This window comes from Pseudorca crassidens, chromosome 17 (genome assembly GCF_039906515.1).
Source record: "Pseudorca crassidens isolate mPseCra1 chromosome 17, mPseCra1.hap1, whole genome shotgun sequence".
Lineage (NCBI taxonomy): Eukaryota > Metazoa > Chordata > Mammalia > Artiodactyla > Delphinidae > Pseudorca > Pseudorca crassidens.
Window position 1 is genome coordinate 81,767,750 of NC_090312.1, and position 27,590 is coordinate 81,795,339.

The 27,590-nt window shown below is 46.0% G+C and overlaps 1 protein-coding gene across 1 annotated transcript in view; it reads right to left on the reverse strand.

Annotated features, from left to right (window-relative positions):
* Positions 1–21,806, reverse strand: part of LOC137209876 (oxygen-regulated protein 1-like) — a 55,732-nt gene extending 33,926 nt beyond the window's left edge. Inside the window, exon 1 of the mRNA XM_067711285.1 lies at positions 21,678–21,806. The gene's annotated coding sequence lies outside the window, so the exon portion shown is untranslated. The remainder of the gene's footprint in view (positions 1–21,677) is intronic.
* Between the last annotated feature and the right edge of the window lie 5,784 nt (positions 21,807–27,590).

Below are 27,590 nucleotides of genomic sequence, written 5' to 3' on the forward strand. Positions count from 1 at the left end.
AGGAGGCCTCAAGATAGGCGACAGGGCCCCAGACACCAGGCTGGGCTCCTGGGGCGAATTTCTACTTCCTGGCTGAGCAATCCCAGATGGCAGAGTCACGGGAAACGATAAGTTGTTGCTGTTTTAAGTCAGTGTGTTAGCATCGGAGGGGTTCATCATGTAGCAAAAATAACCGAAACATGGGCATGCGCTCAAGGTGTCAATAAAACGTCATAGACAAACTGAGGCCCATTCCTAGGCTTCCCAGTGAGCTAGGAATGGGCTTCAAGTTTGAAATCCCTGGACGGCAACGCTCCCAGGCCCCGGTCTTACGAGCTTAGGGCTGCTTTTCCCAGTATTTGTCCCAAGCGGTGCTTCTCTACAGAAGAGGTTCCCATTTTCACGCCTCTCGCTTAGCATTCCCTCTGCTTGGAATGCCATGTCCCACACGTGCTTCTTCTCACCCAAACCCCGACCATCCTTCAGGCCCGTCCCCCGTGCCCCTTCCTCTAACAGGTCTGTCCTTACCCTCTTGCCCCGTGATACAGCCCACCACCGTCAATAGCCATCTGTGGATCTGAGATCAGAACGGCTTTGGCGCCAGGATCTCTCCCTCCTGAGGCCCCCAGTGGCATTATTTCATAAATTGTTCATGACACCTTTATTCTCCCTTTTATTATAATGATGTGTGTATTTTCAGGGTCCTCCTAACAGTACCCTGAGGAACTGCGTTTCCTACATCCCTGCCTGCCCCTGGCGGCCTATTTCCAATCCTTCTCCTTCTGACTCCGCCAGGACTGGCCTGGCTTAGATTAACGATGCCACGGGAATCCATGTCAGAACAAGGGCTCTGTACTCATCTGATGCTCGCGCCCGGAAAGCTGTGTGACGGCAGCATTTGCGCAAATCAAGGCCCTATTAATAGGACATCAGAGTTTTCAGAAAGAGCTCAGGGCTTGAGTCAAATGGTCCTACTGCAAGCTGGAATCCCGAGCATACTATTTCCTAATTGGACGAAGATGAGATCATGTAACCCCCTCTATGTTACATTTTCTTCATCTGTAAACTGGAGTCGTTCTGATGCCCTAAGGTTGTTTTGCTCCGAATGATATCGTGCGATGAATGACTCTACTGGTGTATTGCCGCATCATCACAGATCATATGTTTTTGTAAAAAGCAAAGTTCTGAAATCACATCCTAGTGAAATGTAAATCTAAGCGTTCTTCAATCTGAGGGAAAGGCCACTGTATTGAGAGCCTGTCTCCCCAGCTTCATATAACATCTATATTCCCCTCAAACTTAAACTAGAACTAAGGTCATGAATCAATCCTCTTTTCTCCTGAGGTGGTTATTTTCAGTCTCAATTTTAAATGAGTCGGAACACTGACAGTGTGGCCTCCTTCTCTTTTCACAATAACGATGGTTGCACATCCTTAGACCCGATTCCTCACAACTGACCCGACACAGCTAGCAGACGGTTACCTCTTTTTTCTGTTTGCTTTGGAAAGACCAAAGGGAAAGCAGAGTCTACGCCTCACTCAAGCTGCTCTGCCTCATTTTTCTTGGAAAAAGAAGGTGATGACTGATTTATCCAAACATGGTTAAGACATCTGGTCTATTGTGTTATCCTCCCAACCATCAAGGGTCACGGTTTTATGACGAAATAAAGAAAAAGGGTTAAGATGCATTGAGTATTGTAAGAGATAGGACAATAGAAGGAGAGGGCATCTGAAAACCTCTATTTATAGTAAAGATGCTATCATTAGCAGGAGTTTTCATGCCAAGATTATCAAGAGTGAGCGTGTACACCCAGAAGGCTCCGTTGTACAAGGAAAAGCTCGGATTAGGCTCCTGAAGATGTTATCAGAGACTTACAGAAATAACTGTTTGAAAAATTGGTCATTGTGAGAATGAAAATGACACATTCAGCCCCTAAGAATTCTGACACCACAATCCCACCAGCGTGTGGCCCCTGGGGTCGGATGGGGAGCAGTGCTGCTAGCAGAGGGCATGTGTCCCGTGTGCTGGGCTGTCCCTTGCAGGGAACAGACGCTGAGCACGTAAAAGTTGTCGAAGGCAGGGACCAAGCCTCTGTGCTGAGGCTACAGCGGCTCACGTCTACCGCCGATAATGGATAGGAAAAGCGCTTGACTGATCCCTTTCTATACTTGCACAGCCCAATTCCTCACAGAACTTTTCTGCTTTCAACACTAAAAGAACCACACAATCCACAGAAGCTTCCAGCCAGAGGGGTCCTTAGAGGTTACCCGATCCAGTGCCGGAACGTCCCAGACAGTGCACTGATGTCCAGACAACGAAACGACTGGCTGAGGGCCACACAGCTAATATGGGGCAGAACTTGAATTACTCCTCATTTCAAAGCACCCCAGCAAAGCGGGTCGGGGAGGGAGGTGTCACGTGCCAGCAGGACCAGCACAGAGTGAGTCCAGGGGAGGGGACCGCCTACCCGGGCAGAGAGGAGAGACAGAGGGCTCTTGGTGACACATCTGGTCAAGGCCACATGGGGCTGGGGAGGCGACGTCTGGTGCAGTGGCAGCAGCACAGGCATAAAGGAACCCTCCGCGGATGAGTCACTTGCAAACCTCAGTTATATTTGCATTTCTGTCGGGCCTAATGGCATCCTTTCTGTTTCCTATTTCAACACAGCAGGCCAGAGGCAGAGCTGATGACTAAGCGCGGACTATTTCATCTAGACCGAAAGTCAGTTTTCATTTTCAACAACGTTTGCTTGTTAGGTTTCTGGGAGAAGGCGTGTTCTGTGCATGTGCTTATTTGTCTGAAAATCGCTGAGCACAGTTCGACAAATACTGCAAACGATACGAAAGGAAAGAGACACAGACCGTTAAATACTGATCCAACTGGTTTCTGGAAAAGGACGACCACAGTCTGCGAGGATTAATACTGTGATACTAGCTGCCCTCTTCCTCCCCTCAAGACAGCCCAGGAATAAAGGCGTGGGGGCCACTGGATTTTCCACATCACTTTTTAAGATTTCTGTTCTGCTCTTTGCATTGTTAATAATTACCATTAATGTTTATTGAGTACTTAGTATGTGCCAGGCACATACTCTTCACATTCATTTTTTTCCTTAAAACTCCAGCCCTTTAAGTACTTTAAGCCAGGCACACTTGCCAGTGTCCATCACAGCCATCTGCTTCCGGGTCTAACCACAGAGTTGGAAGCAGTAGTGTTGTATGGTTCTTTCAGGAAGACTCCTAAATATGGAGGGATTCTCTCTTCGTTTTCCTTCTTCTTCCTTTCTGTCCTGGAATGTGGTTCAATGGCCGGAGCTCCAGCAGCCATCTTGGACCACAGGACGGTCCAAGGGAATGGTAGCTAGTCACAGCAGAGCGAAAAGATAGAAGAACCCTCGGTCTCGCATTGTAGGTCCACCAAATCAGCCCTGCACTGTGGATTCATATTTTTTTAATAAGAAACATATTTATATCTATTTTTCATGTTTCAGTTATGTGCAGCCAGGATTATCTGAGAGAAGCGTTACTGTGTGCCAGCCACTGGTCTTGAAACAAATCTCCCTCCACCTCCCCCACCCCCAATACACACATTCAGACAGTAAAATAAATAGTTTGGATGTTTCGGCAATGCCTGATCTAATGCAATAATCACAGATACATCACACCAACCACAGACATTACTTCTAAAGATTTTACAGAAATGCTTCAGAGGACTCTGAAATTTTGTGAAACATTCTCAAATCCAATACTTTATAATAGATTCCTCTCCCACAAGAGTGATTTTTTTTTTTCCTGAATCTACAAAGTGAGGTCATTTTGCTTCCCATTGCTTACTGCATTCAAAGACCATTACGCTGAAAATAATTACCTCAAACCAGTAGGAATATTTTTCCTTCTCCTTCCCACCTATTAAAAAGTAAAGTTGTGCAACCTGCATGCCTCTATTTTTACTCTACTTTTCCTCAGGAAGCCCTCTGATAATACGTGAAATGCTTGTGACCTTGATAAGCTCTGAATTAAGCTGTAAAAATAAAGCCTTTTGTAGTTTCCTGAAAGGTATCTGGATCTAAGGCTATAAAAAAAAAATTGCTTAGGTATTGATGCCCATATTAAGTTGGCCCTTTTACCAGAATATAATGGAAGTTCTCTACTCATTCTGCCAGGTGTAGGCATCCCTCTGTATGTCTAAAGACCTTAACTGATGAATAACAATATTACATTCTGTGACTAAAGGAAGTTTGACAAAATATGTCAGATAGGCACTTAGATGTAAGGAGACAAAATAATTGCCTATATTGCAGAGTTTTCCCTTGAGATTTACCTTTGGAGACACAGAAGTCAGACTGCCTTTCGAGCTACAGGGATTTCAGATCAACTGTAAGAAAATCAGGGAAAACCCAGGACAAAGGGTGGGCCCAGAGCTCCAGGCAGAATTTGCAAGGGGACCAGTGGGCTCTAACCCCCTCCCCCTACACTAGGGTGGGACCAGGCGAGCCTCCGAGCTTCACCTCTGCCACGGACTCAGCCGGCATCCCCAACCCCGTCGGGCTTTGGAACCCTCCTCTGGTAGTCCCACACACCTCAGCACTTTCCTGGTCCTGTAAGGTTGTTTTGTCTCTGTGGCTTGTAGCACTTGCTGATTTGAGCCCTTTGTAGTAATCTCTTATCTTTTCCCCTTCACTTTGGAACAGGAGGGGAGGCCCAGGGTCTGGGGAGATGGTAGGGGCTCTGAGCTCAGCGCTGACCCTTTCTACTGCCCGGCCACCACCGGAGCTCTCCTGGGCCAGCCTAGGTCACAAAGTCACAGCTCAGATAGGGAGAAAGGAGGCAACTGAACGAAGACAGCTCTTAGGAAGGAAGGAACAAGCAGCCACCAAGAGGAGAGGCTCCAAGTGGGAGACTGGGACTGACACATACACACGACTATATATAAAACACATCGCTAGTAAGGACCCACTGTAGAGCACAGGGAACTCTACTCAGTACTCTGTAACGGCCTGCATGGGAAAAGGATCTAAAAAAGAGTGGATGTATGTATATGCATAACTGATTCGCTTTGCCGTACAGCAAAGACACTGCATTATAAATCAACCGTACTCCAGAAAGTTTTAAGTTATTTTTAAAAGATGCTCGAAGTGGACGGCTTTGATCTGAGCAGCACCTTCTCTGGCCGGTCCTTCCGCGGGGAGGAGGGGGACGGGGCTTTCCTTGGGGATCCTCCATCCTCCACAGCCTGAAAGGTGTGCCTTCCTTTGACTGGGAGCGAGGGCCGAGGGCGGAGGGCCTGCGAAGGGGCCTTAGCGCCGCTGCACAGACCTCGAAACCACATCAGACACGTGGCTCAGTCCGGGCGCTCACCGAGTCCGTGGAGGGGCTGTGCTCGGGGCCCACTTCCACTTGCAACCCCGGAACTTGCTTCCCCGGCTCCCAAAGCCCCGTGTCCTGGGCAGGCCGAGTTCACTGACGCGAGGCGGGTACCCACGGCCGAGTCCTGGCAGCGGGCGGTGCTCTGCGCTCCTGGCACGGTTCCTTGAGGGTGGGCAGAGCTGGGGAGAAGCTGCGGAGCTCGGGAGGTGGCCGATTCCTCCAACGTGTGGGTGCTCATCTGGGCATCAGCGGGACGGGGACACCGGGGACCTCCAGCGTCCCAGGAGGAAGGGTAGCGGACGTGTGTGTGTCGGCGGACGGGGTCTGCAGGTGGCGGAGATTTCTGTAGAGCGTGACCTCTTAGGCGGGTCTCGGAAAGAAGAGTGCTGTGAGCCGTCGGTGTGCGAGGTGCCAGGAAGACTGCTGGGCACGGGACGACGTGCCCATCACAGGCAGCTCAAACCTCAGCAGGCCAAGTCCGTCCGCTGTCCATCGGCGTGTAGGGACTCCCCCCCAGACATCAGGGCTGCCTCTGTCCAGGCAGGAGGAGAGGGCTCCCCCGCTCCATCGGCAGAAGACGTGTAGTGGACGCTTGGCAGGAACGCGGTCCCTCACGGTTGCTCTCTGGGGGCACAGAGCCGGGCTTGGGGGGCTCTAGGCTCCAGACAGGCCTGCCTGCTTGGGCGTCTTGTCAGGTGGACACCTGTATTAGTTAGTGCCCTAGGGCCCTGTCATTGCAGGCTCTGATGGCGCTACCAAATGGCCATTTCCGGGGCCCTGGGGGCGGACCTGACCTCAGCAGGCAGCTGTGCAGCTGTGGGTTACGTGAAGGTGACGTGACACGCGGCCCCCGCTAACACGTGCTGGGCACGCCTTTCCTTCACGAGGACCAACTGAGGTCAGTTCCTCTACCCTCCCTGTTGTACCAGGAAGGAAACCGCGGCTCAGAGAGCTTGAGAAACCCCCGAGGCGGCGCCAGGAAGTCATGGGTCCGGCTCTCAGGCCCAGGCCAGGCCCTGGCTCCAGAGCCCAGGCTCACCCCTCTGCTGGGAAACGGGCCAGGTGCTTGGCACCCCCAGGTCCCCCCAGAATGGCAACATCCATTTCAATGTGGCCATCAGACCCTGTAATGCCCGAATGAGAGAAATCCTCCTGGCCAAAAAGTCTGCATTCAGAAACAGGCCTCCAGAGGCCTAAGACCACTGCTGCACATCTGTGCGCGGAACGCTGTGTGTTCCCTGTGCTTTCTGGCCCTGACGTCATGAATACAGGGCAGGATGGAAGCCTCAAGCCCCACCCACAGAAGACCTGGACTGGAATGTTCTAGGGAGAGTCACCATTTCTGTGAGGAAAAGCCATGGCCACGAAGTCTGTCACATCAACGTAACCTGAGGTCGCTCCTCCTGGGGTGAGCTTACATTTCTGATGAAATAGCCAACGTTACTGCCTACAGGTCAGTCCTTTCCTGCTCTTTCCATTTGTTGGACAAATGTATGGGCCTTGGGGTCATGGTGTGAAGATTTAACTGTTAAAAAAGATATAACAATAGCTAATGCTCGTAAGGCATTTAAAATGTACTGACTCTTAAAAATCAAACAAGCCTACAGAAGAGGTCCTTGTTCTGCATCACACACGTGGAAATGTAGACTCAGGAGGGGGAAGACAGTCCTCTGCACGGGGGTTCTCAGAGGCCCATCCCAACACGCAAGCATATCTCAGGACCCAGCTTCCCAGTGTGGGGGGGAGGGGGGGCGGAGGGGGAGGGAGGCCCGGGAGCGCCCCCCTCTCGGCCTTGTCCCGATCTCCCATCTCCTTAGGAAGCCCCCCAGCAACCAGAGCCAGCCCCCGGGCTGGCCCTTCTGCCCCGGGCTTAAAGGGAATCCAGTTACGTTTCCCTCTTTCTTTCTTGGGATTTGGTCTCCTTCCTTGTCAGTGGTGAGACCGGGGGCAGACAACAGGGGGCAGACTTGAGGAAAAGAGTCCACAGTTACTGCTGGGCCACCTTGAGTGTCTGGGGTTAGGGTCAGGGTTAGGTTAGGGTTGGGGTTAGGGTTAGGCCTGTTGACAAGCACCTGCATCACCAGCCAGGGCAAAATCTGTAGAAATAGGAGATGTTTGCCCGGCCCTGTGCTCTTTGCACAGAACTCCCTTGGGGACCTTCAAAGACCTTTGAAACCCTGCTCTTCTCTTCTATGTTGAAAAAGATGCCATGTGTCTAGTACCTGCTATGAAAATGCTTTTCTGATCAATTAATATTGAAATCTTAGATGACGATTATAAATGTAGAGTGACACTTCACCAGCTCTAACATTACTAAAAATCTTTCTTTTCTTTCAGAGACTGGCTTATTTATCATAGACAAATGTTATCATTTCAATAACCAAAGATGCCTCCTCTGAAATGTCAGGTAGCTTTATTAATTGTTTAATAAAAAGTAATCATCAATCAGTCATCATTTTCTTAATGGGTGTAAAAATGTTATACCTATATTCACTAGTTTCATAGATGAACGTAATTAAGACAAGAAATTTGAAACTCTGAGTTTTAAACCATTTGAGTAATAGAAGAGCTGTGGATACTTTAGGAAGCTTCATTTTAAATTACTTAATACTATTAAGATCTTATCTTTCTCTAGGTATATTAGGGGACCACCTGTGCTTTGGCAGCCAATCTCATACGCCTTCTGTAGCAACGGTACTTTATTGCGATAAGTGATATTTATGTTAATGTCCCTGAGATGCCATAAACATTTGAAATACCTTCTCAAAAAAAGTCAAAAATTATTTTCATTTATATGTGAGTGTATTCTCATTCTCTGAGTATAGTTATCGTATGTACAACACCATGGTAGGAGTTCATATGTTATCAGGATATATAAATAATTGGAATATGGCATTCACCCACATGCCTCATAGAATGTTCTAGCAACGATATTTGTCATTGATCTTTTCTCCATTTTCTAATTGCTAAAATTATTTTGTGATTATGTAGATTAACCTGGAATAAGATCATCCAATGGCCAGAGTTTACACACTGCCGATTAATCACCTGAAAAGCCACCGTTTATTTTTTATAAGCCGACCTTCTGCGATGTTGCCTTTCTACACGGCTTGACCGGTTAAGTCATGTTTGCCAAACTTCTCTAGCGTTTCCCTGTACTGAGGCATCCTTCCACTGTGGTATATCCAGGCCTTTGCTGTGCTTACAAGTTTCCAGGGATGCCGTTCGGCTTTTGTGTTATGTTGCTGTGAAATCTGTCTGAGACTAAAGAAAGTAAATGTCAACAGACACTGAACACCTATTGCTACGGTGCTGATGGCAACTAACTTGAACAGTCGCTCTGAGTTTACTCAGAACCCACATCACAGGTTTTAAATATATAAACTCTGGTTGGCCAAAAGGGAGAAAGAGATTTCATGGTACATTCCTGTGGAAGTGTTATGCTCTTAATTTCAGATATGCCAAATGAAATAAGGAGGTTAAGGATGTATTAACAGGTTCAGGAGTGGGGCCAGCTTGACAAAACCCTCTTCTGAGGATCCCCAGCTCCTGGGATAACGGGGCTCCAAGAGTTTCCCTGCCTGGCGCTCCCCGCAATCCGCTGTGGTCTCTCAGCATCACACTCCCTGAGGATGCGGAGGGGCCCCGTCCCCAGTGCTTGGGCATTGGGGGAAGGGTGCTACAGCCTGCATGCCCACGCAGAGGCTCCCGCGCTAGCCCCACACAAAGCCACTGAATGCCACCACGTAGCGATGACACCAGATGTGCCACTGGCCACGTAGGTCTCCCCACCTGAATGACGTCGACCTACCAGACCAGAAGACACGAGATCTTTGTTCACATGTTGGGCCCTCACAATGTACTGACCACCGTACGTGGTGCCCTACCCAGTCCTACCGTTACTGTTCCCAACTGACAGATCTGGAAACAGGAGGAGGAGAAGAAATAATCTGCCCTGGGTGAAGGACTGGGGCAGGCACCCTGGACCACGTTGCGATGCTGCCTCACGGGAAACCCAGCACCGGCCGCGTCCTTCTCCCTTGGGGAGCGTGTCCAGGGAACTCAGCCCTGAGCGAGAGCAGAGGGGCTCCCCAGCGGCGCTCTTGCGGCCAGAAGACCCCAAGACTCTGGCCTGTCAGCATCTGATGTGAGCTGGCAGGGGGAGGAGGTGGGGAGTGGATTCCTGATGCCCCTTCCAGCCCCACAGCACACAGAGCCCCTAGGAGCTTAAGCGAAATGACAACGGACTTCCACTTGGACCGCCAGAAAATCCTCTAAGACAACAGCTGACGTTCCCGTAGCGGACTCAGGCTGCCGCAGGTACGCGCCCAGGGGTGTCCCCCACTCCACGCCCCACGTTCTCGCCAGGATGCTCCGGAAGCTTCTCCTCTCAACTTACCTGTTCTGCACGCTAGGAATATGCTTGCCGCTTCAGTGTTACTCACGGAACATGAAACACTGCAGTTGCAAGAACATGAGAAGTTAATGTCATCCAGGTTAGAAACCGCAGAGCCGTGTCAAACTCTGCCTTCTCCCGCTGGAGACCGGGTCCCTACACGCATCACTGCTCCTTCCTTCGCGTGCTCTCTGACCTGGCCCCTCGCCTCCCTAGGAGTCAACCCACATCACACTTCCCCACGGCCTCCCCACTGGCCGTCAGGCCTGGCCCTACTGTAAGTCACTCTCCTGTCTGCCTCCATAGCTTAAAAAACGTCAGTTATTCTTTCTAAAACCTAAGGCTGATCATATTATTCCTCTGACCACCCTCCATTGGTCCCCGAGGGCCCTGAGGATCGATTCCAAGTCCTGTGCACGGCCCACAGGTTCCTGAACTTGAGAACAGTTGTCCAAACAATCTCTGAAAGCTAGAATTCCTTAGAAACATCTGCAAAAGTTCCCCACAAGAAAAATAAGTTCATTCCCCACAGCAACCAAGACTAAAAATGATTTAGCTGCGGGCTTTCCTGCTTTCGTTACCCTCGTTGGCGTACTTTCCACGCAACTAAGCCACATCTTCCACATTTCAATCAAAGTGTAAGACATCCTCCCTTTTAAAAACCCAGTTACAAAGCTTAAAATTTTAATTACCGTTTTCTGTTTTCATAAGGGCAAGGAGAAAAACAGCAATGTATTTCACCTGTAATTTCCAAAACGAAATTCCTCAGTTGCCTCCAGAATTTCTTACAGGAAGGGCTGGAGTTTGGAAGAATCAGGGTCCAGGGCCTGGCATCCTAGGGAGCCTGTGGCTCAGGGACACTGCTCGGGAGTCAACCTGGCTCTTGTCTGTGCTGGTCGGAGGGAACAGTGACATTTGCGTCGTCACCGGATTACCTGGAGCAGCTGCAAACACTGCATGTGACTCACAAGCGCACGCTAGCGAAGACCAGAGCTCGTCTGAGATTCACGACTCTTGGGATGTATCAGAGAGCACATTCTTCCTCTTCTGATAAAGAAACCTCCAGACTACAGCACCTGTAACTGCTTTTCCTTTCTAGTTGCCTATACCATCCAACCAAATAATCTACTTTCAATAAAACTTTATTCAATGGCCAACAAAATAACCCATTTTGTTCAATAGATCATCTGTGGCATACAAGTAGAATGTGGCATGTGAACATGGGAGCTTTTCACCTTATTTCGAAGTTGACGTTTTGAATATTTATCTTAAAAACTATGTTTTCGTTTAATAAGACACCATGAAGTGGAGGTCAAGTCCCCATGACAAGTAGATTGGTTCAACTCAACCTACACCTGTTAAGTACCTGCTCCATTTAAGACGTGGGCCTGCGGGGGGGGGGGGGGGAACAACCCTGACTTCTAACAGTCACAAGCCAGTCATCTTTTGTACTAGACTATTAATATGCAAGCATTAGCTTCACTTGTCACTCTCTCAACACCTATGTAAGTATGTCTTCAGCCCAGGCAGAGAGCAGCTCTGAGCGATGCCAGTAGCCCAGGGAGGTAGGGGCCCCAGAGGGTGATAAATCCCTTGTCATCTTCATTACCTTCATTTCGGTCACCAGAACCGCTGGTTGAGGGTCTCGTACTGTTTTATGTTTTTTTTAACAGCTTTATTGAGGTGTCACTGATACACAAGGAGCTGCGTATATCTGATGCGTACAATTTGCTGAGTTTGAACGTCTGCACAACAGCCATGACACCATCACCACAATCGAGGGGACAGACTGAGCCATCACCTCCCAGAGTTCCCTTGTGTCCCTTCGTTTCTGTTTGTTGTTTGTTTGTTTTTATGGTAAAAATACTCACCATGAGACCGACCCTCCTAACACATTTTGAAGTGCACACCACACTGGAAAGTGCAGGCACCGTGCTGTGCGGCAGAGTCTAGAACTCACTCATCAAGCAGAGCTGACACCTCACAACCATGGAAGAGCTCTCCTTTCCCCTCGCTCACCCCCCTGGCCGCCTCTCTTGTACTCTCTGCTTTTATGAGTTTGACTATTTTAGATTCCTCACGTAAGCAGGACCACGCAGTATTTGTCCTTCTGTAACTGGCTTGTTTCACTTAGCACAACATCCTCCAGGTTCATCCGTGTTGCTGCAAGTGGCAGGATTTTCTTCTTCCTTCATGCGTGTATGGACTTCACTTCCTTTATGCGTTCATCTGTCAATGGACACCTGGGATGCTGCCGTATCTTGGCTATTGTGTGAAGAGCTGCCATGAGCATGGGAGGGCAGATATCTCTTTGAGATCTGATTTCAGTTCTTTTGGATAAATACCCAGACGTGGGATTGCTGGATCATACGGTAGTTCTAGTTTTAACTTTTTGAGGAATTTCCATACTCTTCTCCATAGCAGCTACACCATTTTAATTTAACACCAACAGTGTACGAGGGTTGCACTTCTCCACAACCTCACCTACACTTTTTAAAAAATAACAGCCATCCTAACGTGTGTGAGGTGACAGCTTGTTGTAGTTTCGATTTGCACTTCCCTGATAATTCATGGTGTTGAGCACCACTTCATACCCCGTTGGCCATTTGTATCTCTTCTTCAGAGAAATCTCTGTTCAAATCCTTTACCCACTTTATAATTGGCTTATTCGGGGTGTTTTGCTATTGCGTTGTGGTCTTATATTTGTTTTAATGCTCAGAGAAAAGGCACAGGCTGTTTGCTTTCCTCCTTGGTACAGAAAATATCATTTTTGTGAGTGGAACACACAAGAAACAAAGTTCCTTCGAATGTAACTTAGAATGTCAATTCCGGAGAGTGAGAAATTCTGTCCAGGAGAACCTGTGCTTTTAGAAACACGGACCGTTTTTGTTTTTTTGTGTTTTTGTTGAGACACGAAGCAGCAGGGGGCAGGATGGTGCAGTGGAGAATCAGAGGCTGACCAGCCTAGACCCAGGGCAGGTCCCATCCTGCTGGAAGTAGCTTCCCCTCTGCTGAGTATCTAACACGTCTGCAAAGTAAGGACCTGGGTTGGATAGACTTGACTACAGTAGCTTTTTTTTTTCTTTCATTGAGTAATATTACTGCCTACCTACTATGTACCAGACGCAGGGCCAGAGCTAGATTAGAGCAGGAAGCAAGAGTAAACAGATGAGTCCCCGGCCATCTGGAGTTTAGGTTCTTAGAGGATGGTAGACCATTCACAAGTAATTTCACAAGTAACAGTGTTTCAAATGGTGCTGAGTCTTCTGACCCTCTCCTTGCCCAGCCCGCCCCCTACCCAGTCCTGGCCCCACAAGGGCTCTGCACACCCCCCGTGCTGTTCCCCAGTCACACACAGGGCTCTTTCCTCCTCCCCAGTTGGGTCTCAGCTCTGATGTCTCTGCTAAGAGCCCTTCTGAGGCCACCCTGTAATGTCAGCTCACCTTACCCCAGTCACTGCGCAGCAAGTCACTCTGTTTTATTCTCCTCGGAGCATTTAGTGCTGCTGAAACAATATTCCTAATTTATTTGTAAGGATGTCATCTCCAAATGGCCAGCTTTTCCACTGATATGCAGGTGTGCAAACAATTTCATTTCTACCTTGTCGAAAATGTACCACGAGATATAGAATGAAACGCTATTTCTGACCTATTTTCCAAAGATGTTCTGAAGAGTATTTTTAATCAGTGTTAGGTACTGAACATATCTGTATTTATGGATTTATGCATCTATTTATCTATTTTGCAGCTTGTTAAAGAAATCACGTATGTGGACCATTGGTCTCTTTCAGTAAAAGGATTAGACAATTAATTTCTCTAAACTTCAGTTTTCAAATGGGGCTAATAATTCCTCCCTGCAGGAATTTTTTTTCTGACTCTTGAACAATATAATCGAAAGCTCCCAGCAAAGTTATCAATCATTAGGAGGGCAGGCCCACTAGATCTTCCCTGAATTAGAATTGTCGTTTAGTGACTATTTGAAAGAGTTCCCAGTAAAATGCTTCCACGTACTCTTACGTAACGCATAACTTGTGACTTTAAGAACCAGCAACCTCACCAGACAGTGCCGTCAGAATCCCAAGGGCAACTCACAACAAAGAGGGAGGCAACGAGCAAAGTAAATGGAAAACACTCCAGTCTGTACTCCAATCCGCCAAGCAAAAGGAACCACGCAAGACGTGCTGCCCGCTACCCACCCTCCTTGTGGTCCAGCCACGCCACAGCACTGGCACTGAGGGTACGAGGCCCCACACGGTCCAGGCAGTGGCGGCATCACCATCACCGACGGGCTGCAGACTGAAAAGTGACAGACAGAGGGTCAGAGCAGGAGGGGACACTGGCATTTGGCGTGAAGACTGTAAAACCTAAATTCTCTCCCAAGGCCATTCCTCCGCAGTATCTGAAGGTGCCGCTGCTTCTCTTCTCCTTCTCGCGGCTTTAAGCTCTGCGTCTCGTCTCCATGTGCTGTTCTATTCCGGGGACTGAATTTTTCATCTTTATGCAATAACGGCTTGTTGGTTTACTGTCAGATGTTTCCTATTTGCATTTCCTCATGTAGCATCTAAACAGCTTCAAGGAAAAGCCCTACATTTGTCCCCTAAAATCCGGACACGGCCTGTTCCTCTCGCGTGTGGAATGCTCAGGCTGAGGGACACTGGCTGAGCGTCTGTTTTGTGTCCTTGACTCTGGGCACACAAGCCTGGCTGAGAAGCAGACCCCAGACGGTTCCTGTCCCTCCAAAAACCCGTGACAACTGAGGTGAGCTTATTTTCCTGGTAGAAAATGTCCCCTGCTTTGTGCTTTGAACAGATTCTGGGAACTGACAGAAAGAAACTGAATAAAGATTTGTTTTTAGAGTGGAGGTTCCTCACTCCTTCAGCACCTCTCCGGACCTCACCTGCCTGTGGGGACAAGTAGGTTGCATTTTCCTGAGCTCAGCTGGCTTGGGTGGTGTCCCCTGAGCTGCTGCAGAACCTCGGTCCTTGGCCAGTTCCTAAGCGCCCTTCTCTGCCGTCCCCCTGAATGGTCCACCCCGCTTCCCTGCGGAAATCCACTGCACATGAGCGCTTGGGGGCGCTCAACCGCAGGGCTGCCGGCGCTCCGGGGTATGGAGCTTCTCAGGGGGCCATGGCCCTCCCCGTGGAAGCACCCAAAGCCTTGACTTCCCCATGGCCTTTGGAAAATGAGAGAAGCATGTGTCTCTCCCTGATGTTGGATCACAACTTATCACCCGGGCACTCGAAGCAACACTGTCCCCCCTAGAAAACAGTCTCTCCAGCTTCTGACTCTACCACCTTCTGCCGGTTTATCAAGCCAGGTGAGGACAGTACCTGCCTGGGACGTGTTCGTGGTGCAGCTTGGCGGTCAGGCCATCCCAGCTCCGCAACCTTGGGCCAATCCGCTAGCCTCTCTGTGCTTTAGTTTCTTTAATTATAAAAGGAGGGCAGTAATAGTAATCATTTAATTGGGTTGTTGAAATCAAATGAGACCATCATATACAGTGCTTAGAACACTGCTCATGCACAGGGCATGCCCCATACGTGACAAGTGATGCTTTCATCAGCATCTCGCTCCATCAGTTCGTCCCTCCAGACTCCGCCCCGAGGCGCGCATGAGCACAACTTCCTCCGCTTCAGCAGCCCCCTCCCTTCATCTCCATCAACTAGATGGGGTGCGGGGCTGCGGGGGGGGGGCACCGGTCTCTCCCCACCTGAGAGAGCAGAATAAAATGAAGACGGCCGTTTTCAGACAGCACCTCGTTAACCGTTCATTTTAGGTCTACTGAAAGAACCACCAAAAATGCATGTGTTAATTATATCCTAAAAGTGGAACTCAATCCAGGATGCCAGCAGATAAATGTCATCTAGGACAACAGCCCAACTCCAACATCCCTAAGACCCACTTCACCCTTAACTACGACCACGTTTCGCCCCAAGGACCGGGATTTAACATTGGACGGTAAACAGTTGTGCGGCAAGATCTATAGAGCATTCGAACCCCTCCCGCTCTCACGAACACGGACTTTCACGGACACAGCTCCGACTCTAAGCCACAAACAAGTACCATCCACACTTCCAGCCTCTCCCCCCGCCCCCGGTCTGTACCACTTCAGATTTCCCACTGTGTTCTGGTGGCCTGATTTTGCTCCGAGGTTTCCCAACCACATAGCCTTTGAGTCATTCTTGACTCCCCTCTCCCCTTTCCTTCCTGAATCTAACAAACTACCAACAGACCTGCTGCTACTTGTTCCAGCAGAACGCCCTACCGGCCACACAGCGCAAACCTCCATTGTTGGAGCCGCCTTCCAGGGGGAATTCCAGCCCCAGGCGTTCCCGAGGCCCCGTGAAACCCGGGGAGGGACCGCTCAGCCTCTCACTCCCTCCTTTCCTGACTCATGGGGAATCGGCTCTCGGCCGGAGCCCAGGAGGGAGGGAAACAACCGGGCAAGAGCTTCCCACCAGCCCAGAGCATCAGGAACAGGGGGCTTTCCCGCCGGGTGGGCCAGGCTCCAGGAGAGGAATGTCTGAGTTCCAAGGCACAGCCTGGGCTGCAGTCGGTCCCGCCCTCTGAAACCCCTTTGAAGCTGGGCAAACGTCTGGCCAAGGGCAAGCTTGAGAGCTCCTCCACTTACCCTGGGAGGGGCGGTTTCCTGCCTGCCTTTCACAGGACGGAAGTGCAGCAACAATCATTTTGCATGATTCTCAGCTTAGACACCAAAATCTAAAAACCCAATAAAAATAAGCTTGATGTGAGATAACGCATCAGACGGGCCAAGACTTATTCAACTACCTTAGAGAACTATTATCATAATATACTTTTTTTCTTTTTTTTATGGTTTAGAGACTCTTTCCCATCAAAATCAGATGAAACATGCTTGGCTCCTTGAACAATTTCAGACCCAGCTCCACCTTGACTGTCCTTCTCCGAACGTGTTCAGGTGGTTGATTTCTCCTAAAACTTGGCACCCAGAGGGAATGCAGGGCTCCTGCGGGGGCCTCGAAGGCAAGCCCTCTGCCCTCACCTTTGCAGTGTTTCCGCAACTCAGCCTCGGCTAAAATCCTTATTCTTTTCCACGTGAACTGCTCCCAAGTTCAGGTCTTCTGTTCTGGATGAAGGGAATTGGGTCTGAAGGCTTTTGTTTGTGTTTTTTGTTTTGTTTTGTTTTTTGGAGAATCAGAGAAAATTAGAACTGAAGAGTTCATAGGAATTGCTATTACGGCATTTTCACCTTGTGGGTTCCAGCCCAGTTGTGGCCCAGGGGATCAATTCAATAGGTCACCACCCGCTTTCTCTTTAAAAATGAAATAAACTGGAGTAAAAGATATCAGAGTGCCTCGCATTTATGAATGGCAAGTATTAGCTCATGTAAGTCTTGTTTCAGATTATATATGTGCCTGTGTACCTGGGGGGAGGTGGGCGGCAGTGGTACTAGGTTATGACTACAGTTGAGCCTTGGTCAAAAAATTTAAAAGCCACTGGTCTAGTCCAGCCAGGAACGAGCAGTGTGCTATGATCAACAAGCACCTGTTTGGAATCTAGAGTCAGAAAATCCCTGGGTTTAAGCCTGGGCCCTGACACGCAGGAACGGCATGACCACAGGACGCTGTTAAGCTTCATTGAAACTCAGCCCAATTCCTCACCTACGAAACAGGGAAAACAACAGTATTTTCCTGCAAGAGGTATTAAGGAGAAACACACTAATTCTCACTTGCAGGGAAGAAGCACATTTGTACCATGTGCCGTGAAACGCGCCATGAACTTTGCCTGCGTTATACTTCTGACCTCCAGCATGACAGCGCTTTGTGTTAGATATTACTGCTACCACCCATCAGATGAGGAAAGCGAGGCAGTTTGGTGCAACATGTGAACGTCCACCTTTCACGACACTGGCCCTAAGTCCGCTGTGCCTCTATCCGAAGGTGAGGATGTGCGTAACGTACTTAGCACCATTAGTACTAAGTACTTAGTACTGACGCCAAGGAGCCTTTGCCATTCAGCGCTACTCAAAGGCAGGCCCTTCCCAAGATGAAGAGTTGGTGCTGGAATGCGGCGGATGCCCTGCTTCCCTCACCAGGTGAGTTTTACCTGTTTGGCTCCACTAAGCAATGTACTTCGTGATGAATTTCATTGACCCCTGGCAGGAGCACCTGCCCTCATCCAGGACAGACAGCACGCCATTTCCCACAGGCGGCGCATGGCCCGCACGCTGAGTGGCACTGCGTGAGACGGTACGGTTATCAGCATCACAGCTACCGTGACGCGCTCGTCCAGACCTGCCCTTTCACTGTCCAAAGCTCTTTTCCTGCTCCATCAAAGGCAACCTTGTGCCTCCATCCCTGTCCACTGGCAGCCCGCGGAAAAGCCCCCGGAATCTTTACGATATGTCCAGAGGCCCCCATGCTCCTCCCTGGTTTTGCATCACCCGCCCTCCTGCTAAAGCTTGTCTTTTGTGTCTTCCTGGAAGACGCTGATAAGGACGTTGATCGAGATCGGGCCGAGGACAGATCTGCTCTCAGGCACAATGACTGGAACAGTCTCTAATCCTCAAGGCCTGTGCGCCTCTTCACGGCCGTGTTTGCTTCACTTTCCGAAGCGTGAACAGGGTGGAAGGAAGTCCTGGGAGATGAGCTGCTGTAAGGGCTCCATCTTGTGGTGCACACGTGTCAGTGCACCTGCAGCGCGGAGATGCTGAACTGGCGCAAGGCTGGATGGACAGATAGGGCGTAACAGCACCTGCGAGCTTAGAGGGTATTTGCCTCACTCTCTGGATCTGAACAGTGAATCCTTTTTCCTCATCATGTCTCAAAGTAAATCAGACTGGCCCTGTTCCTTCGGTTCACCACTGTGAATTCAATCAGTGTAACACCACCTATTCGCTGCATGGCCCAGAAAAAAAATAATTTTAATGAGCTACCTAGGCAAAGAGACAAAATTTTTATAATACTTTCTTCCATCCATAGTTCTACGTCTGAAATGAAAATTCCCTTTCCTTTTGCTCATGATTTGGAAATTAACTCTAAGGAATCCTGGATTTAATGTGGGCGTCTATAAAGAAGGACGCAGTGCTGCCCTAGCCAGGCTGCTTCCTCGTGACCCCCGGGACCGATGCCAGCACCAACACCACGGTCACGCTGGCCCGCTTCTCCCACACCTGGATCCCACCTCCTCCAGGTGTGACGTGATGCTGCCTTCCCCAATCCACTCAGATTTCTACTCCCTTCTAGGGTATGAGACAGCTGGGACCAAGGACGTGTTTCAAACACACAAGCAGGCACGAGTCTTTGATGTGAGTTTAAATGATCCTGTCTCAGTCTGAGCTGGGGGGCAGGGATCAGCTGAGGCTGCACAGGTAGGGCCTGTCGGGGTTGAGGGTGGTTAAGAGGGAGCTGAAAGTTGCAAGAAGAAGAATGAGAAGGAGCAGTGCCCTGGGATCATAATATCAGGAGTATGACTGTGTTTCCTAAAGCAAACTCAGAGCTCAAAACCTGAAAGGGCAAATATGAGAAAAACCGTGTCGTCATTTACGCGGCCTACGCACACACAGTGGTGGTATGTTTCGAAAACAGGGAGAACGGAATCCTGCCCAGAGGTTCACTGTCTGGAAGGAGGCTGCCGTGTGAATAAGTAGCTGTACGTGTTCCTAAAACTCTTGCGATGGATGCTTTGAAACAAGAGCAGGCAGGAGTGAGACCTGGTGTGACCTCCGCTCAGGAACCAAACGGATGCATTTTATCTGACAATCCTCTCTACCATCAATTTATAAACTCCCAAACTGGAGGATCTCAACCCCACAACGCCTCTGGAATTTTGATTATAGTTCTTTCTTAGCCTTGAAACAAACTTAGAGTGAATGTAATAGAGCCCCTTAACCTTACAGATGAGAAAAAGACTGGCTGACAAAACAGCATCTTCGTGCAAAGCGTTTGCACTTCTTACACCAGCCGGCTATGCTGCTTGTCTTACAGCTTACTGCTCCATGAAACTGCTTCGAGGGGTCACAGAAATAAACCACATCTTACATATTAAAGACCGGTCACCTTACCCAGTAAATTCCTTTTGGAGGTCTGCCCTTTACTGGAGGAAAGTTATTAAAGTAAAAAGTATACAGTCAGTACCTTAGTAATTAATGAAATAACAAGAAGTGCAATCCCTTACTAAGGAGAATGTTTTCACTCAACATTTCTCTTTTCATTTCACTGGGGAACTTAAGGTAATGATCTAGGAATATCTTAAGTCTCTCCTCCATTTCATCTTCCATTGCTGGCATCTCTAGAACATCGTCGAGGGGTAGAGCATTCTTCTTGAAAGCAAAGTGCAGAAATTTGAGATGCTTAATTCAGAACGCTCCTCAACGGGTGACTATTTGGGAATTTGAAAAAGCCTCACCAGTAGGAATTGCCGGTGATATTGGGAAAGTGACATTTTTTTCATACGTTTCCTCTTAATGTAAGTAGCAAGTTAGTTGACTTTGGTAAGCATGGGTAGTAGTTAAACGTGCATTAAAATAACTAAAGATCTAATATGAACTCCCTGAATATAAAGCAAAATGCCCTGACTTCATTGTCATACGGACAGTAAAAAAAAACATGTGTAGCCATCGTATTTACAAATCATTCAAGTGGTCAAGAAGAGAAATTAGATATCACTAAATTCCATAATCCATATAACTAAGGAGGGTGAGGGTTCAAATTGGCTTTGACCTGAATCTCTCTTTCTTAAGGAAACTGGAGGGAGACACATTGCATTTGGGGGGGTCACCCAAATTCTAGTCACATGAGAGCTGTACTTAGTCCGTTTCCAGCCACATGGCCGCTCGAGCTGAAAGGAGGAAGATCTGGGGATGAGGAGTGGAACGACCCTCTAGAAACAAACTAGTAGAATCGTCTGGTATGATATCACTTTCTCTTAACAGTGTACTTGGGGGATAGAAATTCCTGGGCTCCGGAAAGGAAGAGAAGCCTCAGAACAGAGTGTAGACGCTGTTGCCATGGAGACCCACAAGGATTTCACACTTGGCCCGAAAGCTGGGATTTTAATTCCAGGGAGAGGACTGGAGAAGAAAGAAAGAGGGAACTGGTACTCAGCCAGCTCCTCAAGACCCAGATGTGTCAAAAGGCTGGCCAGCCTGAGAGGCAGACAAGAAAATTCTGTGTCCTCGTCCCAGGAAGCAGCAAGGAAACTTTCAGTCTCCAGGTACTTTGTATTAAAAAAATGACTTGCAAGAAATCAAAACCTCGGACTATACCCTGTGCAGATGTGAATTTATACCGCCCAAAGGGAGCAGGAACCACACTCAAGAGCTAAACATGAAGATTGGTCCCGGACAGTGAAATCCTGAGACCCCCCCCCACCCCGCAAAAACAAATGAAAAGCCGTTCCGCAGGAAAATGCGCACAACACGTGGCATTATGGGTCCATGGAGAGGACAGTCCTTGCCGACAGCAAATCAAAATTCAAAGTGACGCGATCGAAACTCCGCACGCAAACACCGCTGAAGCTACATGAGGAAGCACCGTGGAAGACAGACGGGCAGACTCGACACAGGAAGAACCAGCACTCAAGAATTAGAGGAAGTGGAAAAACCTGAAAGACACCACTAAAAAAAGATACATTTAAACTTGCGTGGATTAACAAAAGAACATAAGCAATAACAAAAGGCAGGACAGCATTTTCAAAGATCAAGAATATTTGAAAAAAACAAATAAGAAATGTAGGAATTCAAAAAATGATTCTCTGGATTTCTAGATTCAGCATGGCGACACAGAGAGCTGGAAAGAGAGGCACACCCACCCTGACAACAAGAAAAACGCTGGACAAACTGCAAATTAATTACTTTCCTCGTCCCCCTTAGAGAACTAAGGTCACAAGAGCAAATAGCTAACTGGAAATCTTCAGAGGCAAGTGCCTGTAGCGAGAAACAGGACCCATGCTTTTCCTTACCTGGCGCAGATGTCGTCAGAGGCCGTAGAGCCAATAAGAAGATTCAGCTGGATACTTGGAATAACGTGCTAAAAGCTGAGTGCGGAGGCTGAGGGAGACCTGGAGACCCTGGAGACAGCAGACGGAGCAGGGTGGCAGCTCTACAAGAAATGTTAAAAACAAGTTCTTCAGTCAGAAGGAATGCGATATAGGTCAGAAACTTGGATTTACACAAAGAAATGAAAAGTATTAGAAATGGACCATACGGGGTGGGATGAATTGGGAGATTGGGATTGACATATATACACCACTACGTATAAAGTAGATAACTAATAAGAACCTGCTGTGGAGCACAGGGAACTCCACTCCACTTCGCTGTATAGTAGAAACTAACACAACATTGTAAAACAACTATACGCCCCCCCCAAAAAAAAGAGAAATGGAAAATACGAAGTTAAAATAAAATATGTTTTCTCACTTTAATTGCTCTAAAGATAATTGAATGTTTAAGAAAACAATATATTCTTCATTGATAGTTTAAATAAAAGTAGAATATAACAGAAACAAATTTGGGCAAAACCCCAAATACTGGGGGGAAATGGTTCTAAGAGGAAGTCTCAACCAAAATTGAAAATTATTTTGAACTGAATAAACATTAAGACACAACACATCAAACTTTGTGAGATGCAGCTAAAACAGTGCTCAGAGGAAATTCATAGCACTAAAAGCTTATATTAAGGATGAACAAAGATCTGATCTAAATTTTCACTTTAAGAAATTAGAAAATGAAAAGTAAATTAAACCCAAAGCAAGTAGAAGGGATAAAAGAATAATGATGAAGACAGAAATCAATGAAGCTAAAAACAGAAAAACAGGGGACTTCCCTGGTGCCGCAGTGGTTGAGAATCCACCTGACAATGCAGGGGACACGTGTTTGATCCCTGGTCAGGGAAGATCCCACATGCCACGGAGCAGCAAAGTCCATGCACCACAACTACTGAGCCTGTGCTCTAGAGTCCGTGAGCCACAACTACTGAGCCCGTGTGCCACAACTACTGAAGCCCATGTGCCTAGAGCCCATGCTCCGCAACAAGAGAAGCCACCACTATGAGAAGCCCACGCACCACAATGAAGAGTAGCCCCTGCTCGCCACATCCAGAGAAAGGCTGCACAGCAATGAAGACCCAATGCAGCCAAAAATTTAAAAAAATTTTAAAGAAATTTTTTTAAAAAACAGAAAAACAATAGAGAAAACCAATGAAACCAAAGACTGATTCTTTGAAAAAACTCAGTAAAATTGGTAAACCTCTAGTGAGTCTGACCAAGAAAAAAAAAGAGAGAGAAGACATAGATAACAATACCAGGAATGAAAGAGGGAACTTCCCTCTCGACCTCACGGACACTAAAAGGATAACAGGAGAATAAAACAAACAACTGTAGACTCATAAATTTGGCAACTTAAGTGAAATAGACCAGTTCCTTGAAAGATATAAACTACCAAAATTCACTGAAAAAGAAATAGAGTCTGAATAGTGCTATATTTATTAAAGAAATCGAATTTGTAATTGAAAACCTTCCCACACAGGAAACCCCAAGCATAAATGGCTTCTGGTGAATTCCACCATCATTTAGGGAAAAAAAATAATGCCAAATCTACCCAATCTCCTCCAGGGGGAAAAAAAAAAAAAGTAGGAAACAATTTCTAAGTCATTTTATGAGGCCAAAATTAAGCTAATATTAAAACCAGACAAAGATATTACAAGAAAAGAAAATTGCAAACCACTATGCTTTGTGAGTCTAGATGTAAATTTCTTCAAAAAAACTTCAGAAAATTGAATCCAGAAATATATACAAAAGACCGACCTAAATAGACATTTCTCCAAAGAAGATATACAGACTGCCAACAAACACATGAAAGAATGCTCAACATCATTAATCATTAGAGAAATGCAAATCAAAACTACAATGAGATATCTCACACCAGTCAGAATGGCCATCATCAAAATATCTAGAAACAATAAATGCTGGAGAGGGTGTGGAGAAAAGGGAACCCTCTTGCACTGCTGGTGGGAATGTGAATTGGTTCAGCCACTATGGAGAACAGTATGGAGGTTCCTTAAAAAACTACAAACAGAACTACCATATGACCCAGCAATCCCACTACTGGGCATATACCCTGAGAAAACCAAAATTCAAAAAGAGTCATGTACCAAAATGTTCATTGCAGCTCTATTTACAATAGCTCGGAGATGGAAACAACCTAAGTGTCCATCATCAGATGAATGGATAAAGATGTGGCACATATATACAATGGAGTATTGCTCAGCCATAAAAAGAAACGAAATTGAGCTATTTGTAATCAGGTGGATAGACCTACAGTCTGTCATACAGAGTGAAGTAAGTCAGAAAGAAAAAGACAAATACCATATGCTAACACATATATATGGAATTTAAGGGAAAAAAATGTCATGAAGAACCTAGGGGTAAGACAGGAATAAAGACACAGACCTACTGGAGAATGGACTTGAGGATATGGGGAGGGGGAAGGGTGAGCTGTGACAGGGTGAGAGAGAGGCATGGACATATATACACTAACAAACGTAAGGTAGCTAGCTAGTGGGAAGCAGCCGCATGGCACAGGGATATCGGCTCTGTGCTTTGTGACCGCCTGGAGGGGTGGGATATGGAGGGTGGGAGGGAGGGAGACGCAAGAGGGAAGCGATATGGGGACATATGTATATGTACAACTGATTCACTTTGCTATAAAACAGAAACTAACACACCATTGTAAAGCAATTATACCCCAATAAAGATGTTAAAAAAATAATTAAAAAAATAAAAGCACTAAAAAAAAAAAAGACTATACATGCCAATCAAGCAGGATTCATCCCAGGAATACAAGGCTTGTTCAACATATTTTAAAATCAATTAGTGTAATTCATGATATTAAGAGACTGAAGAAGAAAAACCATATAGATATCTTGGTAGCTTCCAAAAACAGCATTTGACAAAATTCAACATCTATTTGTGATAAAAAAAAACTCTCAGCAAACTAGAAATAGAAAAGAAGTTCCTTAACCTTATGGAAAGCATTTACATATTACATAAAAACTGCAACTAACCTCAATGGTAAAAAAAAAAAAAAAAAAAAAAAAAGAATGTTTTCCCTCTAAGATGGGAACAAAGACAGGATACCTTCCCTCACCACTCTTGTTCCGTATCAATATCTTGTTCGAAGACTAGAACTTCTGCTGGAAGTTTTTACAATAGGCAGGAAAAAGAAAAGGCATACAAATAGGAAAGAAAGAAATAAAACTGCCTCTATTCTCAGATGACATGACGGTCTTGATGAAAATCCCAATCTACAAAATCATCTCTTAGAACTAAAAAGTGAATTTAACAAGATCACAGGATACATGGCCTATATATAAAAGTCAGTCATCTTCCTATATACAATAAACAATTGGAATTTAAAATTCCAAAAACAATACCATTTACAATAGCACTAAAAATGAAATGCTTAGGTGTAGATCTAATAAAAGAGTCTGTATGCTAAAAATTACAAACACTAATGAAAGAAATGAAAGAAGATCTAAATAAAGAGATCTACCATATTCATGGATTGAAAGACTCAGTATTTTAAGATATCCATCTTGTCAACTGATAAATAGATTCAGTACAGTCCAAATCAAAATTCCAGCAAGTTTTTGTAAATTTAGACAAGTTAATTTTAAAATTTAGATGGAAAGTCAAAGGAAAAAGAAAAGCCAAAACAACTCTGAAAAAGAAGTACAAAGTTGAGGACTCACTCTACCTGACTTCAAATTTTATGATAAAGCTAGTTATCCAGACAGTATGATATTGGTGAAAGAGTATGTGCATTTCACAATGGAACAGAATAAAAAGCCCAGAAATAGACCCACAGTTCACTTTTGGCAAAAGTACAAAGGCAATTCAAAGAAGAAAGTTTTATCTTTCCAACAAATGTTTCTGGAACAACTGAGTATCCATGTGCAAAAATGTCAAAAAAAAAAAAAAAGAACCTTACAATTATACCCCAATTAAAGATATATGTAATTTTCATTAAAAAATTTTTTAAAAAAGAACCTTGACACATACCTCATACCGTGTACAAAAATTAACCCAGAATAAATCATTGACCTAATTCTAAATCTGAAAGTTTAAAATTTCTAGAAGAAACAGAGAAGAAAATCTGTGTGAACTTGGGTATGGTGACAAGTTTTTAGATGTGATTCTAAAGACATGAGTCATAATAGAAAATTTGATAAATTGTACCCTTAAAATTTTTGAAACTTTTGCCCTGTAAAAGACACTGTTAAGAGAATGAAAAGTCAAGCCACAGACTTGGAGAAAAATAATTATGTATCCTATATCTGATAAAAGTCTCATATCCATGTAGAATATATAAAGAACTCTTAAAGCTCAACAATAAGAAACAACCCCCCTTTCAAAATGAGCAAAATACATGAAAAGATACTTCTCCAAAGATAATACACAGATGGCAAAAAAGCATATGAAATGATGCATTAACAAAGTTAAATCAGGGAACTCCTTGGCGGTCCAGTGGTTAGGACTCCGCACTCTCACTGCCAAGGGGCCGGGTTCGATCCCTGGTCAGGGAACTAAGATCCCGCATGCTGCATGGTGAGGCAAAAAAAAAAAAAGTTAAATTAAAATCACAAATTGGGACCACTACGTACCTGGGATGGCTAAAATTTAAAAACTAACCATGCAAGACTGGTGAAGATGCAGAGCAACAGGAACCCTCATTCACTGTTGGTGGGAACACAAATGACGCAGCCATTTTGGAAGTTTAACAATTTCTTACAGCGTTAAATACATGCTTACCACATGGACCCAGAAATCCCACGCCTAGGTATTTGCCCAAGTGCACTGAAGACGTGTGTTCTCCTCAAAACCTCTGTGCAAATGTTTCTAACAGCTTTACTCACATCCTCAAACTGGAAACAAACCAAATGTGCTTCGACAGGTGGCTGGATAAACAAACTGTGTCTGTGCACACACCAGAACACTACTCGGACACACAGGACAAACTGTCAGCTCATGCAACAAGGATAAACCTTAAATAAATTTTTCTAAATGAAAGAAGCTGGTCCTGAAAGACTTAATCCTGTAAGATTTCATGTATATGACATTCTGACAAAACGGTGCAGACATAAATCACACCAGTGGTTTCCAGGAGTCAAAGGGAGAAGGATTGATTAACTGAAGGGGCTACACAGGGACTGCTAGGGGAGCACTGAACACAAGTCTCCTTGGAAAATGGCAGATCAAGATGACAAAATATTAATAAATGTTCTCCCCATTGATGGGCTTGATCTAAGGGAAGTACATGTGAAATATTGCACCCAGCAAATAGGAAATATTTCTCTGGTTCAAGCATACATGAGATATTAGGAAAGTTAAACATAAACACACATTAAGTCAAAAGGAAATTCAATACATATTTTTTAAATTATATACTGACCACATTGTCGGATCAAAATTCAGTAACAAAAATCAGTAACAAAAAGGTTGCCAATGTCCCCCCCAACACACATACTTTTCTTTAGAAACTACAAAGCACACTTCTAAATAATTCATGGATCAAAGGAGAAATCATAAGAAAAATTACTAAATATTTAGATTTAAGTGAGGGTGAAAGTGATATATATTTTTTCCATCATCACATTTGCACATACACACACATATAAATGTGTTATATAAATATAAATACATACTTTTAAATATGTAAATATATATATATATGCACACATACACACACACACACACACAAATAAGATGATGGAAAATAAGAGAGAAAGGACAAGAAATGTAGAAAAAACAGAGGATAAGTTCAAGAGTGCTAACATCTGAATAATAGTTTTTCCATAAAGACATAAAAAATAGTGA